Genomic DNA, 19,065 nt, shown 5'->3' on the forward strand with positions numbered 1-19,065 from the left:
GTGACATCACAACCACAAACTCCACCCACATCACCAGCACTGGCCTATCAGGCACTCAGCCACAAGTGACATCACAAACACAAACTCCACCCACATCACCAGCACCTGCCTATCAGGCACTGAGCCACAAGTGACATCACAAACACAAACTGCACCCACATCACCAGCACTGGCCTATCAGGCACTCAGCCACAAGTGACATCACAACCACAAACTCCACCCACATCACCAGCACTGGCCTATCAGGCACTCAGCCACAAGTGACACCACAAACACAAACTGCACCCACATCACCAGCACTGGCCCATCAGGCACTGAGCCACAAGTGACCTCACAAACACAAACTGCACCCACATCACCAGCACTGGCCTATCAAGCACTGAGCCACAAGTGACATCACAAACACAAACTCCAACCACATCACCAGCACTGGCCTATCAGGCACTCAGCCACAAGTGACATCACAACCACAAACTCCACCCACATCACCAGCACTGGCCTATCAGGCACTCAGCCACAAGTGACATCACAACCACAAACTCCACCCACATCACCAGCACTGGCCTATCAGGCACTCAGCCACAAGGGACATCACTTAACAAAAACTCTACCCACATCACCAGCACCTGCCTATCAGGCACTGAGCCACAAGTGACATCACAAACACAAACTGCACCCACATCACCAGCACTGGCCTTTCAGGCACTCAGCCACAAGTGACATCACAACAGCAAACTCCACCCATAGGACTAGCACAGGCCTATCAGGCACTCAGCCACAAGTGACATCACAAACACAAACTACAGCCACATCACCAGCACTGGCCTCTCAGGCACTGAGCAACAAGTGACATCACAAACACAAATTGCAGCCACATCACCAGCACTGGCCTATCAGGCACTCAGTCACAAGTGACATCACAACCACAAACTGCACACACGTGACCAGCACTGGCCTATCAGGCACTCATCCACAAGTGATATCAGAAACTGCAGCCACGTGACCAGCACTGGCCTATCAGGCACTGAGCCACAAGTGACATCACAAACACAAACTCCAACCACATCACCAGCACTGGCCTATCAGGCACTGAGCCACAAGTGACATCTCAAACACTAACTGCACCCACATCACCAGCACTGGCCTATCAGGCACTGAGCCACAAGTGACATCACAACCACAAACTGCACCCACAGGACCAGCACTGCCATATCAGGCACTGAGCCACAAGTGACATCACAACAGCAAACTGCACCCACACCACCAGCACTGGCCCATCAGGCACTCAGCCACAAGTGACATCACAACCACAAACTGCAGCCACAGGACCAGCACTGGCCTATCAGGCACTGAGCCACAAGTGACACCACAAACACAAACTGCACCCACATCACCAGCACTGGCCTATCAGGCACTGAGCCACAAGTGATATCAGAAACTGCAGCCACGTGACCAGCACTGGCCTATCAGGCACTCAGCCACAAGTGACATCACAAACACAAACTGCACCCACATGAACAGCACTGGCCTATCAGGCACTGAGCTACAAGTGACAACACAACCACAAACTCCACCCATAGGACTAGCACAGGCCTATCAGGCACTGAGCCACAAGTGACAACACAAACACAAACTCCAACCACATCACCAGCACTGGCCTATCAGGCACTGAGCCACAACTGACATCACAAACACAAACTGCACACACGTGACCAGCACTGGCCTATCAGGCACTGAGCCACAAGTGACATCACAAACAGAAACAGCACCCACAGGACCAGCATGGCCTATCAGGCACTGAGCCACAAGTGACATCACAACCACAAAATGCACCCACAGGACTATCACAGGCCTATCAGGCACTGAGCCACAAGTGACATCACAACCACAAACTGCACCCACATGAACAGCACTGGCCTATCAGGCACTCAGCCACAAGTGACATCACAAACACAAACTGCAGCCATGTCACCAGCACTGGCCTATCAGGCACTGAGCCACAAGTGACATCACAACCACAAACTGCAGCCACAGGACCAGCACTGGCCTATCAGGCACTGAGCTACAAGTGACATCACAACCACAAACTCCACCCACATGAACAGCACTGGCCTATCAGGCACTGAGCTACAAGTGACAACACAACCACAAACTCCACCCATAGGACTAGCACAGGCCTATCAGGCACTCAGCCACAAGTGACATCACAACCACAAACTGCAAACACGTGACCAGCACTGGCCTATCAGGCACTCAGTCACAAGTGACATCACAAACAGAAACAGCACACACAGGACCAGCACTGGCCTATCAGGCACTGAGCCACAAGTGACATCACAACCACAAACTGCACCCACATGAACAGCACTGGCCTATCAGGCACTGAGCTACAAGTGACAACACAACCACAAACTCCACCCATAGGACTAGCACAGGCCTATCAGGCACTCAGCCACAAGTGACATCACAAACACAAACTGCAGCCACATCACCAGCACTGGCCTATCAGGCACTGAGCCACAACTGACATCACAACCATAAACTGCAGCCACAGGACAAGCACTGGCCTATCAGGCACTCAGCCACAAGTGACATCACAACCACTAACTGCACCCACATCACCAGCACTGGCCTATGAGGCAATGACCCACAATTAACATCACAGCCACAAACTGCACCCACATCACCAGCACTGGCCTATCAGGCACTGAGCCACAAGTGACATCACAAACACAAACTGCACCCACATGAACAGCACTGGCCTATCAGGCACTGAGCTACAAGTGACATCACAACCACAAACTCCACCCATAGGACTAGCACAGGCCTATCAGGCACTGAGCCACAACTGACATCACAACCATAAACTGCAGCCACGTGACCAGCAGTGGCCTATCAGGCACTCAGCCACAAGTGACATCACAACAGCAAACTGCACCCACATGACCAGCAGTGGCCTCTCAGGCACTCAGCCACAAGTGACATCACAACCACAAACTGCACACACGTGACCAGCACTGGCCTATCAGGCACTGATCCACAAGTGATATCAGAAACTGCAGCCACGTGACCAGCACTGGCCTATCAGGCACTGAGCCACAAGTGACATCACAACCACAAACTGCAGCCACAGGACCAGCACTGGCCTATCAGGCACTCAGCCAGAAGTGACATCACAACCACAAACTGCACCCACATGAACAGCACTGGCCTATCAGGCACTGAGCCACAAGTGACATCACAACCACAAACTGCACCCACATCACCAGCACTGGCCTATCAGGCACTGAGCCACAAGTGACATCACAACCACAAACTGCAAACACGTGACCAGCACTGGCTTATCAGGCACTGAGCCACAAGTGACATCACAAACACAAACTACAGCCACATCACCAGCACTGGCCTCTCAGGCACTGAGCAACAAGTGACATCACAAACACAAATTGCAGCCACATCACCAGCACTGGCCTATCAGGCACTGAGCCACAAGTGACATCACAACCACAAACTGCACCCACATCACCAGCATGGCCTATCAGGCACTGAGCCACAATTGACATCACAAACACAAACTGCAGCCATCTGACCAGCACTGGCCTATCAGGCACTCAGCCACAAGTGACCTCACAATCATAAACTCCACCCACAGGAAGAGCACTGGCCTATCAGGCACTGAGACACAAGTGACATCACAGCCACAAACTGTATCCACAGGACCAGCACTGGCCTATCAGGCACTGAGCCACAAGTGACATCACAAACACAAAATGCACCCACAGGACCAGCATGGCCTATCAGGCACTGAGCCACAAGTGACATCACAACTACAAACTGCAGCCACATCACCAGCACTGGCCTATCAGGCACTCAGCCACAAGTGACATCACAACCACAAACTCCACCCACATGAACAGCACTGGCCTATCAGGCACTGAGCTACAAGTGACAACACAACCACAAACTCCACCCATAGGACTAGCACAGGCCTATCAGGCACTGAGCCACAAGTGACATCACAAACACAAACTCCAACCACATCACCAGCACTGGCCTATCAGGCACTGAGCCACAAGTGACCTCACAAACACAAACTGCACCCACATCACCAGCACTGGCCTATCAGGCACTGAGCCACAAGTGACATCACAAACACAAACTGCACCCACAGGACCAGCATGGCCTATCAGGCACTGAGCCACAAGTGACATCACAACAGCAAACTGCACCCACAGGACTATCACAGGCCTATCAGGCACTGAGCCACAAGTGACATCACAACCACAAACTGCACCCACATGAACAGCACTGGCCTATCAGGCACTCAGCCACAAGTGACATCACAAACACAAACTGCAGCCATGTCACCAGCACTGGCCTATCAGGCACTGAGCCACAAGTTACATCACAACCACAAACTGCAGCCACAGGACCAGCACTGGCCTATCAGGCACTGAGCTACAAGTGACATCACAACCACAAACTCCACCCACATGAACAGCACTGGCCTATCAGGCACTGAGCTACAAGTGACAACACAACCACAAACTCCACCCATAGGACTAGCACAGGCCTATCAGGCACTGAGCCACAAGTGACATCACAACCACAAACTGCAAACACGTGACCAGCACTGGCCTATCAGGCACTGAGCCACAAGTGACATCACAACCACAAACTGCAGCCACAGGACCAGCACTGGCCTATCAGGCACTGAGCCACAAGTGACATCACAACCACAAACTGCACCCACATGAACAGCACTGGCCTATCAGGCACTGAGCTACAAGTGACAACACAACCACAAACTCCACCCATAGGACTAGCACAGGCCTATCAGGCACTCAGCCACAAGTGACATCACAACCACAAACTGCAAACACGTGACCAGCACTGGCCTATCAGGCACTCAGTCACAAGTGACATCACAAACAGAAACAGCACACACAGGACCAGCACTGGCCTATCAGGCACTGAGCCACAACTGACATCACAACCATAAACTGCAGCCACAGGACAAGCACTGGCCTATCAGGCACTCAGCCACAAGTGACATCACAACCACTAACTGCACCCACATCACCAGCACTGGCCTATGAGGCAATGACCCACAATTAACATCACAGCCACAAACTGCACCCACATCACCAGCACTGGCCTATCAGGCACTGAGCCACAAGTGACATCACAAACACAAACTGCACCCACATGAACAGCACTGGCCTATCAGGCACTGAGCTACAAGTGACATCACAACCACAAACTCCACCCATAGGACTAGCACAGGCCTATCAGGCACTGAGCCACAACTGACATCACAACCATAAACTGCAGCCACGTGACCAGCAGTGGCCTATCAGGCACTCAGCCACAAGTGACATCACAACAGCAAACTGCACCCACATGACCAGCAGTGGCCTCTCAGGCACTCAGCCACAAGTGACATCACAACCACAAACTGCACACACGTGACCAGCACTGGCCTATCAGGCACTGATCCACAAGTGATATCAGAAACTGCAGCCACGTGACCAGCACTGGCCTATCAGGCACTGAGCCACAAGTGACATCACAACCACAAACTGCAGCCACAGGACCAGCACTGGCCTATCAGGCACTCAGCCACAAGTGACATCACAACCACAAACTGCACCCACATGAACAGCACTGGCCTATCAGGCACTGAGCTACAAGTGACAACACAACCACAAACTCCACCCATAGGACTAGCACAGGCCTATCAGGCACTGAGCCACAAGTGACATCACAACCACAAACTGCAAACACGTGACCAGCACTGGCTTATCAGGCACTGAGCCACAAGTGACATCACAAACACAAACTACAGCCACATCACCAGCACTGGCCTCTCAGGCACTGAGCAACAAGTGACATCACAAACACAAATTGCAGCCACATCACCAGCACTGGCCTATCAGGCACTGAGCCACAAGTGACATCACAAACACAAACTGCACCCACAGGACCAGCATGGCCTATCAGGCACTGAGCCACAATTGACATCACAAACACAAACTGCAGCCATCTGACCAGCACTGGCCTATCAGGCACTCAGCCACAAGTGACCTCACAATCATAAACTCCACCCACAGGAAGAGCACTGGCCTATCAGGCACTGAGACACAAGTGACATCACAGCCACAAACTGCACCCACAGGACCAGCACTGGCCTATCAGGCACTGAGCCACAAGTGACATCACAAACACAAAATGCACCCACAGGACCAGCATGGCCTATCAGGCACTGAGCCACAAGTGACATCACAACTACAAACTGCAGCCACATCACCAGCACTGGCCTATCAGGCACTCAGCCACAAGTGACATCACAACCACAAACTGCACCCACATGAACAGCACTGGCCTATCAGGCACTGAGCTACAAGTGACAACACAACCACAAACTCCACCCATAGGACTAGCACAGGCCTATCAGGCACTCAGCCACAAGTGACATCACAAACACAAACTCCAACCACATCACCAGCACTGGCCTATCAGGCACTGAGCCACAAGTGACCTCACAAACACAAACTGCACACACGTGACAAGCACTGGCCTATCAGGCACTGAGCTACAAGTGACATCACAAACACAAACTGCACCCACACCACCAGCACGGGCCTATCAGGCACTGAGCCACAAGTGACATCACTACCACAAACTCCAACCACATCACCAGCACTGGCCTATCAGGCACTCAGCAAACAGTGACATCACAACCATAAACTGCACCCACAGCACCAGCACTGGCCTATCAGGCACTGAGCCACAAGTGACATCTCAAACACTAACTGCACCCACATCACCAGCACTGGCCTATCAGGCACTGAGCCACAAGTGACATCACAACCACAAACTGCACCCACAGGACCAGCACTGCCATATCAGGCACTGAGCCACAAGTGACATCACAACAGCAAACTGCACCCACACCACCAGCACTGGCCCATCAGGCACTCAGCCACAAGTGACATCACAACCACAAACTGCAGCCACATCACCAGCACTGGCCTATCAGGCACTGAGCCACAAGTGACATCACAAACACAAACTGCACCCACATCACCAGCACTGGCCTATCAGGCACTCATCCACAAGTGATATCAGAAACTGCAGCCACGTGACCAGCACTGGCCTATCAGGCACTCAGCCACAAGTGACATCACAAACACAAACTGCACCCACATGAACAGCACTGGCCTATCAGGCACTGAGCTACAAGTGACAACACAACCACAAACTCCACCCATAGGACTAGCACAGGCCTATCAGGCACTGAGCCACAAGTGACAACACAAACACAAACTCCAACCACATCACCAGCACTGGCCTATCAGGCACTGAGCCACAACTGACATCACAAACACAAACTGCACACACGTGACCAGCACTGGCCTATCAGGCACTGAGCCACAAGTGACATCACAAACACAAACTGCACCCACAGGACCAGCATGGCCTATCAGGCACTGAGCCACAAGTGACATCACAACAGCAAACTGCACCCACAGGACTATCACAGGCCTATCAGGCACTGAGCCACAAGTGACATCACAACCACAAACTGCACCCACATGAACAGCACTGGCCTATCAGGCACTCAGCCACAAGTGACATCACAAACACAAACTGCAGCCATGTCACCAGCACTGGCCTATCAGGCACTGAGCCACAAGTGACATCACAACCACAAACTGCAGCCACAGGACCAGCACTGGCCTATCAGGCACTCAGCCACAAGTGACATCACAATCATAAACTCCACCCACAGGAAGACCACTGGCCTATCAGGCACTGAGACACAAGTGACATCACAGCCACAAACTGCATCCACAGGACCAGCACTGGCCTATCAGGCACTGAGCCACAAGTGACATCACAAACACAAAATGCACCCACAGGACCAGCATGGCCTATCAGGCACTGAGCCACAAGTGACATCACAACTACAAACTGCAGCCACATCACCAGCACTGGCCTATCAGGCACTCAGCCACAAGTGACATCACAACCACAAACTGAACCCACATGAACAGCACTGGCCTATCAGGCACTGAGCTACAAGTGACAACACAACCACAAACTCCACCCATAGGACTAGCACAGGCCTATCAGGCACTGAGCCACAACTGACATCACAAACACAAACTCCAACCACATCACCAGCACTGGCCTATCAGGCACTGAGCCACAAGTGACCTCACAAACACAAACTGCACACACGTGACAAGCACTGGCCTATCAGGCACTGAGCCACAAGTGACCTCACAAACACAAACTGCACACACGTGACCAGCACTGGCCTATCAGGCACTCAGCCACATCACAACCACTAACTGCACCCACATCACCAGCACTGGCCTATAAGGCAATGACCCACAATTAACATCACAGCCACAAACTGCACCCACATCACCAGCACTGGCCTATCAGGCACTGAGCCACAAGTGACATCACAAACACAAACTGCACCCACATGAACAGCACTGGCCTATCAGGCACTGAGCTACAAGTGACATCACAACCACAAACTCCACCCATAGGACTAGCACAGGCCTATCAGGCACTGAGCCACAACTGACATCACAACCATAAACTGCAGCCACGTGACCAGCAGTGGCCTATCAGGCACTCAGCCACAAGTGACATCACAACAGCAAACTGCACCCACATGACCAGCAGTGGCCTCTCAGGCACTCAGCCACAAGTGACATCACAACCACAAACTGCACACACGTGACCAGCACTGGCCTATCAGGCACTCATCCACAAGTGATATCAGAAACTGAAGCCACGTGACCAGCACTGGCCTATCAGGCACTGAGCCACAACTGACATCACAACCACAAACTGCAGCCACAGGACCAGCACTGGCCTATCAGGCACTCAGCCACAAGTGACATCACAACCACAAACTGCACCCACATGAACAGCACTGGCCTATCAGGCACTGAGCTACAAGTGACAACACAACCACAAACTCCACCCATAGGACTAGCACAGGCCTATCAGGCACTGAGCCACAACTGACATCACAACCACAAACTGCAAACACGTGACCAGCACTGGCTTATCAGGCACTGAGCCACAAGTGACATCACAAACACAAACTACAGCCACATCACCAGCACTGGCCTCTCAGGCACTGAGCAACAAGTGACATCACAAACACAAATTGCAGCCACATCACCAGCACTGGCCTATCAGGCACTGAGCCACAAGTGACATCACAAACACAAACTGCACCCACAGGACCAGCATGGCCTATCAGGCACTGAGCCACAATTGACATCACAAACACAAACTGCAGCCATCTGACCAGCACTGGCCTATCAGGCACTCAGCCACAAGTGACCTCACAATCATAAACTCCACCCACAGGAAGAGCACTGGCCTATCAGGCACTGAGACACAAGTGACATCACAGCCACAAACTGCACCCACAGGACCAGCACTGGCCTATCAGGCACTGAGCCACAAGTGACATCACAAACACAAAATGCACCCACAGGACCAGCATGGCCTATCAGGCACTGAGCCACAAGTGACATCACAACTACAAACTGCAGCCACATCACCAGCACTGGCCTATCAGGCACTCAGCCACAAGTGACATCACAACCACAAACTCCACCCACATGAACAGCACTGGCCTATCAGGCACTGAGCTACAAGTGACAACACAACCACAAACTCCACCCATAGGACTAGCACAGGCCTATCAGGCACTCAGCCACAAGTGACATCACAAACACAAACTCCAACCACATCACCAGCACTGGCCTATCAGGCACTGAGCCACAAGTGACCTCACAAACACAAACTGCACACACGTGACAAGCACTGGCCTATCAGGCACTGAGCCACAAGTGACCTCACAAACACAAACTGCACACACGTGACCAGCACTGGCCTATCAGGCACTCAGTCACAAGTGACATCACAAACAGAAACAGCACACACAGGACAAGCACTGGCCTATCAGGCACTCAGCCACAAGTGACATCACAACCACTAACTGCACCCACATCACCAGCACTGGCCTATGAGGCAATGACCCACAATTAACATCACAGCCACAAACTGCACCCACATCACCAGCACTGGCCTATCAGGCACTGAGCCACAAGTGACATCACAAACACAAAGTGCACCCACATCACCAGCACTGGCCTATCAGGCACTGAGCCACAAGTGATATCACAACCACAAAGTGCTCCCACATGACCAGCACCTGCCTATCAGGCATTCAGCCACAAGTGACATCACAAACAGATACTGCACCCACATCACCAGCACTGGCCTATCAGGCACTCAGCCACAAGTGACATCACAACCACAAACTGCAAACACGTGACCAGCACTGGCTTATCAGGCACTGAGCCACAAGTGACATCACAAACACAAACTACAGCCACATCACCAGCACTGGCCTCTCAGGCACTGAGCAACAAGTGACATCACAAACACAAATTGCAGCCACATCACCAGCACTGGCCTATCAGGCACTGAGCCACAAGTGACATCACAAACACAAACTGCACCCACAGGACCAGCATGGCCTATCAGGCACTGAGCCACAATTGACATCACAAACACAAACTGCAGCCATCTGACCAGCACTGGCCTATCAGGCACTCAGCCACAAGTGACCTCACAATCATAAACTCCACCCACAGGAAGAGCACTGGCCTATCAGGCACTGAGACACAAGTGACATCACAGCCACAAACTGCACCCACAGGACCAGCACTGGCCTATCAGGCACTGAGCCACAAGTGACATCACAAACACAAAATGCACCCACAGGACCAGCATGGCCTATCAGGCACTGAGCCACAAGTGACATCACAACTACAAACTGCAGCCACATCACCAGCACTGGCCTATCAGGCACTCAGCCACAAGTGACATCACAACCACAAACTGCACCCACATGAACAGCACTGGCCTATCAGGCACTGAGCTACAAGTGACAACACAACCACAAACTCCACCCATAGGACTAGCACAGGCCTATCAGGCACTCAGCCACAAGTGACATCACAAACACAAACTCCAACCACATCACCAGCACTGGCCTATCAGGCACTGAGCCACAAGTGACCTCACAAACACAAACTGCACACACGTGACAAGCACTGGCCTATCAGGCACTGAGCTACAAGTGACATCACAAACACAAACTGCACCCACACCACCAGCACGGGCCTATCAGGCACTGAGCCACAAGTGACATCACTACCACAAACTCCAACCACATCACCAGCACTGGCCTATCAGGCACTCAGCAAACAGTGACATCACAACCATAAACTGCACCCACAGCACCAGCACTGGCCTATCAGGCACTGAGCCACAAGTGACATCTCAAACACTAACTGCACCCACATCACCAGCACTGGCCTATCAGGCACTGAGCCACAAGTGACATCACAACCACAAACTGCACCCACAGGACCAGCACTGCCATATCAGGCACTGAGCCACAAGTGACATCACAACAGCAAACTGCACCCACACCACCAGCACTGGCCCATCAGGCACTCAGCCACAAGTGACATCACAACCACAAACTGCAGCCACATCACCAGCACTGGCCTATCAGGCACTGAGCCACAAGTGACATCACAAACACAAACTGCACCCACATCACCAGCACTGGCCTATCAGGCACTCATCCACAAGTGATATCAGAAACTGCAGCCACGTGACCAGCACTGGCCTATCAGGCACTCAGCCACAAGTGACATCACAAACACAAACTGCACCCACATGAACAGCACTGGCCTATCAGGCACTGAGCTACAAGTGACAACACAACCACAAACTCCACCCATAGGACTAGCACAGGCCTATCAGGCACTGAGCCACAAGTGACAACACAAACACAAACTCCAACCACATCACCAGCACTGGCCTATCAGGCACTGAGCCACAACTGACATCACAAACACAAACTGCACACACGTGACCAGCACTGGCCTATCAGGCACTGAGCCACAAGTGACATCACAAACACAAACTGCACCCACAGGACCAGCATGGCCTATCAGGCACTGAGCCACAAGTGACATCACAACAGCAAACTGCACCCACAGGACTATCACAGGCCTATCAGGCACTGAGCCACAAGTGACATCACAACAGCAAACTGCACCCACAGGACTATCACTGGCCTATCAGGCACTCAGCCACAAGTGACATCACAAACACAAACTGCAGCCATGTCACCAGCACTGGCCTATCAGGCACTGAGCCACAAGTGACATCACAACCACAAACTGCAGCCACAGGACCAGCACTGGCCTATCAGGCACTCAGCCACAAGTGACATCACAATCATAAACTCCACCCACAGGAAGACCACTGGCCTATCAGGCACTGAGACACAAGTGACATCACAGCCACAAACTGCATCCACAGGACCAGCACTGGCCTATCAGGCACTGAGCCACAAGTGACATCACAAACACAAAATGCACCCACAGGACCAGCATGGCCTATCAGGCACTGAGCCACAAGTGACATCACAACTACAAACTGCAGCCACATCACCAGCACTGGCCTATCAGGCACTCAGCCACAAGTGACATCACAACCACAAACTGAACCCACATGAACAGCACTGGCCTATCAGGCACTGAGCTACAAGTGACAACACAACCACAAACTCCACCCATAGGACTAGCACAGGCCTATCAGGCACTGAGCCACAACTGACATCACAAACACAAACTCCAACCACATCACCAGCACTGGCCTATCAGGCACTGAGCCACAAGTGACCTCACAAACACAAACTGCACACACGTGACAAGCACTGGCCTATCAGGCACTGAGCCACAAGTGACCTCACAAACACAAACTGCACACACGTGACCAGCACTGGCCTATCAGGCACTCAGCCACATCACAACCACTAACTGCACCCACATCACCAGCACTGGCCTATAAGGCAATGACCCACAATTAACATCACAGCCACAAACTGCACCCACATCACCAGCACTGGCCTATCAGGCACTGAGCCACAAGTGACATCACAAACACAAACTGCACCCACATGAACAGCACTGGCCTATCAGGCACTGAGCTACAAGTGACATCACAACCACAAACTCCACCCATAGGACTAGCACAGGCCTATCAGGCACTGAGCCACAACTGACATCACAACCATAAACTGCAGCCACGTGACCAGCAGTGGCCTATCAGGCACTCAGCCACAAGTGACATCACAACAGCAAACTGCACCCACATGACCAGCAGTGGCCTCTCAGGCACTCAGCCACAAGTGACATCACAACCACAAACTGCACACACGTGACCAGCACTGGCCTATCAGGCACTCATCCACAAGTGATATCAGAAACTGAAGCCACGTGACCAGCATGGCCTATCAGGCACTGAGCCACAACTGACATCACAACCACAAACTGCAGCCACAGGACCAGCACTGGCCTATCAGGCACTCAGCCACAAGTGACATCACAACCACAAACTGAACCCACATGAACAGCACTGGCCTATCAGGCACTGAGCTACAAGTGACAACACAACCACAAACTCCACCCATAGGACTAGCACAGGCCTATCAGGCACTGAGCCACAACTGACATCACAACCACAAACTGCAAACACGTGACCAGCACTGGCTTATCAGGCACTGAGCCACAAGTGACATCACAAACACAAACTACAGCCACATCACCAGCACTGGCCTCTCAGGCACTGAGCAACAAGTGACATCACAAACACAAATTGCAGCCACATCACCAGCACTGGCCTATCAGGCACTGAGCCACAAGTGACATCACAAACACAAACTGCACCCACAGGACCAGCATGGCCTATCAGGCACTGAGCCACAATTGACATCACAAACACAAACTGCAGCCATCTGACCAGCACTGGCCTATCAGGCACTCAGCCACAAGTGACCTCACAATCATAAACTCCACCCACAGGAAGAGCACTGGCCTATCAGGCACTGAGACACAAGTGACATCACAGCCACAAACTGCACCCACAGGACCAGCACTGGCCTATCAGGCACTGAGCCACAAGTGACATCACAAACACAAAATGCACCCACAGGACCAGCATGGCCTATCAGGCACTGAGCCACAAGTGACATCACAACTACAAACTGCAGCCACATCACCAGCACTGGCCTATCAGGCACTCAGCCACAAGTGACATCACAACCACAAACTCCACCCACATGAACAGCACTGGCCTATCAGGCACTGAGCTACAAGTGACAACACAACCACAAACTCCACCCATAGGACTAGCACAGGCCTATCAGGCACTCAGCCACAAGTGACATCACAAACACAAACTCCAACCACATCACCAGCACTGGCCTATCAGGCACTGAGCCACAAGTGACCTCACAAACACAAACTGCACACACGTGACAAGCACTGGCCTATCAGGCACTGAGCCACAAGTGACCTCACAAACACAAACTGCACACACGTGACCAGCACTGGCCTATCAGGCACTCAGTCACAAGTGACATCACAAACAGAAACAGCACACACAGGACAAGCACTGGCCTATCAGGCACTCAGCCACAAGTGACATCACAACCACTAACTGCACCCACATCACCAGCACTGGCCTATGAGGCAATGACCCACAATTAACATCACAGCCACAAACTGCACCCACATCACCAGCACTGGCCTATCAGGCACTGAGCCACAAGTGACATCACAAACACAAACTGCACCCACATCACCAGCACTGGCCTATCAGGCACTGAGCCACAAGTGATATCACAACCACAAAGTGCTCCCACATGACCAGCACCTGCCTATCAGGCATTCAGCCACAAGTGACATCACAAACAGATACTGCACCCACATCACCAGCACTGGCCTATCAGGCACTCAGCCACAAGTGACATCACAACCACAAACTGCAAACACGTGACCAGCACTGGCTTATCAGGCACTGAGCCACAAGTGACATCACAAACACAAACTACAGCCACATCACCAGCACTGGCCTCTCAGGCACTGAGCAACAAGTGACATCACAAACACAAATTGCAGCCACATCACCAGCACTGGCCTATCAGGCACTGAGCCACAAGTGACATCACAACCACAAACTGCACCCACATCACCAGCATGGCCTATCAGGCACTGAGCCACAATTGACATCACAAACACAAACTGCAGCCATCTGACCAGCACTGGCCTATCAGGCACTCAGCCACAAGTGACCTCACAATCATAAACTCCACCCACAGGAAGAGCACTGGCCTATCAGGCACTGAGCCACAAGTGACATCACAGCCACAAACTGCAGCCACAGGACCAGCACTGGCCTATCAGGCACTCAGCCACAAGTGACATCACAACCACAAACTGCACCCACACCACCAGCACTGGCCTATCAGGCACTGAGCCACAAGTGACATCACAACCACAAACTGCACCCACATCACCAGCACTGGCCTATCAGGCACTGAGCCACAAGTGACATCACAAACACAAACTGCAGCCACCTGAAAATCACTGGTCTACCAGGCACTCAGCCACAAGAGACCTCACAACCACAAACTCCACCCACAGGATCAGCACTGGCCTATCAGGCAGTAGAGGAACAAGTGACCTCTTAACCAAAAACAGCAGCCCTGGACCTAGCACTGGCCTATCAAGCACTCAGCAGAAGTGGCCTCACAGATACAAAGAAGTAGCAACGTGGCTGCTGGTGGCCTAGCAGGTACTGAGGCCAAATAACTGCACAAACACAAACAGCAGCAATATGCATCGAGGTGGTCAGGTGCTCATGCTGAAGTGACCTCACAGGCAGCCATGAAGCCAAATAGCTGCTCCTGGCCTCTTTGCAACTGAGGCACTATTGACCTAAACAAGCACAAACAGCAGCAATGTCCATGCTGATCGCCAGTCACATACTGATGCACAACTCACCACAAAAGCACCAACAGCAGCAAAGGGTCTGCTCCCCGTTTATGAGGCACTGAGACACAAGCATCACCAAAGCTATGGGCATGCTGTTGGCCTACCAGCTTCAGAGGCACAACTCACCTCACAAGCACAAATGGCATCGACCTGCCTGCTGCTGCCCTATCTTTGACTGAGTCACAAGGGATCTCAAAAGTGCAAACCTTCACAGAGGAGAAGCTCATCTGGGCCACTCGCACGTCCCTTGATTACGCTGTGATCACTCCATACAGAACAGTCTTCTGCAAATGGCTTTCATCTCCTGGCAAGACTCTCTCCACGTCATGCGACAGCTCCACTCTGGCACCCTGGCGACAAATCACAAAAGGAACAATTGGTCTCGCTTTTCCTTTAGTACCATCAAGTCCGAGCTGGGAGCCTTCGCACTGCAGCACCTACACAATGGCAGCAGCATGCCACTTCCATTTCTAGTGCATTTCTAGGGACAGAGATCAGCTGAGGGAGCAGCTGCACTGCAAAGGCTTTCTGACACTCTCAGATCAACTCGGCACTGCACCAGGCATCAACCTGATGCCAGACCTCTGCTCTGCCACCTACTCTACAAACACACTGCCTCTGCCCCACACAGCTGCCTCTTCTGCTACATACAACCAAGTGTCAGCAAGAAGAGATGCATGCAGGACACTCGCCACTTGCACACTCCCCAGCCACTGCTCTGCTCGCTGCCTTCCCTTGGCTTCTCAATCCAGACACTCAGGCAAGCTCTTGCGGTAACACCACAAGGTGGCCAAGGCACTCTAGGCTCACAAGGCCTGTGGAAATGAGCAGCACAAGATCAGGCACAGAGCTGCCTCCTTGGGTGATGCTGCTCTTTTCAGAGGGAAGGATCCTGCTTTCTTTGGGTACAGCAGGCTGCTGCTTTCCACCCCCATCCCCTCACAAACCTCCTGCTATGGATGGGGGCATGGGGATTTTCTGCAGTAATACAAAAGATACAGATACAGCACAGAAACACTTGAGAGTCCGGAAGGCCTCCTGAGCCCAAAGGAACCTCCCTTCCTTTCCTTTAGTTACTAGGACAAGGAGTCCCGGGGAAGGGAAAAAGGGTGCAGAGCCTTTGAAATGAGGCCCAAGCAATGAGGCAGCCCCACACTGGATGGCTGCTGAAATGACAGCTCTCCTGGCTGCGCAGCCTCTGCAGCACCAGTCCGCGCTCCACAGCTGGCTTCACAGAGCACTGAGGGCTGGGTGCCACGGGCAACCTGGCCCTGGGCACATCTTCACCCCTCCCAGAGCCGGGAGCCCAAGAGCTCTGAGACTTCCACAGGTCAGGCTATGGACGCTTTGGGGCACTCACACAAAGGCACTCAAGACATGCTGGCATCTATTATAAGGGTCTTGGACTCATCCTGTATGGCATCACAACCTCCTAGGAAAAGGAGGGGGCACCGTAGCATTTGTTGAGCGGGCTGGCAATAACAGCACTTGTGGGAGGCGGAATTTGCAGCACAGCAGAGGTACCAGGAGCTGAACCCACAACCCAAGTCACCCAGGGAAAATAGGCGCATTTATGGAAGCCTTCGCATCCATACGTAGCCTCTTCTCAGTCACTTGCAGCTGCTTTTACAGAGGGCTCACGACGCTGGCCAAGATGTTGACAGGTACAGGGACACAGCCTGGCATCCTGCCTCCATCCTCAGCGGCTCTAGCACTGCACTGGGAACCTCCATGAGTGGAGCAACCTAGAAAGAAAGAAAGAATCGGAGTGTTACTGGCAGTTCTGCTGGCCTTACAGAGTCGCAACAGGCAGGGGCAAATGTCTCCCCTCTGTGCTGAGCTCTATTGGTGAAGAGCACAGCCAGCAGGGCCACCAAGACGTTCTACCCCTCTTTTTGGCACAGGTGACACCATGTCTGTATACCAGGTCCTGTTTGGGCTCTCCAGTTCTGCACAGGCGCTAACACACTGCAGGGAGTCCAGCACAGGGACACCAAATGGGCAGGGGCTGCAGCGTGGCGCATAAAAGGAGAGGCTGCGAGAGCTGGCTTTGTTCAGCCTAGACAAGAGAAGGCCAACGGGGATCTTCATGCTGTGCACAGCTACCTTATGGAGGGCACAGAGAAGACGGAGCCGGATTTTCTTGGAGGTGCACACTAGTAGCATGGGAGGCAACAGGGACAAATCGGACAATGGGAAATGCTTCTGAGACATTAAGAAGAAACCTTTTTCTCCGTGACGGTGGCCAAACTGCGGCACAGGGATCCAGAGAGGTTCCCAGATCTCCATCCTTGGAGGTAATCAAAACTTCACTGGAAAAGGCCCCAAGATACCTCCTCTACTGGCACCTGCCTGGAGCAGGGCGTTGGAGCCCTGCTACCTCCACATGGCTCCCCCATTGCAGCCTCAAGGAATATGCTATTATGAGACTCTTGCCAAAGGCACCAGAGGCTTTGCAGATGCCGCCTCCACCGCTCAACAAGGACAGGTGTCTCAGAGCCACCCATCGCCCTCACAGGCCTGACTTCTTGTGAGGGGGCATCTCCCCTCTCTGCAAGGCTCTGCGTAGGCACAACGTGCAGAAATGCCTCTGACTGCTTTCATTAACTACCCATCTCGCTGAGGGACTGGAATGGATTAGCGTCTGAGATGGGAAGATGCAATGAGGGTCCAGATTCAGCAGAAAGCCTTTAAGGAGGGAGAAGAGAACTCTCTCCAGCAGTCAGTAAAATCCCAAAGACTCACGGAAGCATCAAACCCTTCCGAAACTGCAAGCCTGAACCTCAGCTGACACAAACCACCAACCTGGGAGCAGCCCTGCCTCGCACCACGATGCTCCAAGGAGGCAACACGGTCACCAACAGTCCTCACCCACGTCTCCCAGAAGGACACTGTGATGGCAGGCTGGGCCTTGGGAGCAGAGCACTCCTCTCTCCAGACACCTCCTCCCACGCTGAGCACCAAAACACTGGCGCCACCACCCGGCTCCACCACAGGGCATCTCGCACTGTAACACGCCGTTACCTCCACACCTCACAGAGGGTTGGCAACCAACACACGCCTCTGCATCAGCGACACACAGCCCACAGCACCACAC

Source organism: Apteryx mantelli, chromosome 10 (assembly GCF_036417845.1).
Source record: "Apteryx mantelli isolate bAptMan1 chromosome 10, bAptMan1.hap1, whole genome shotgun sequence".
Taxonomy (NCBI): Eukaryota; Metazoa; Chordata; class Aves; order Apterygiformes; family Apterygidae; genus Apteryx; species Apteryx mantelli.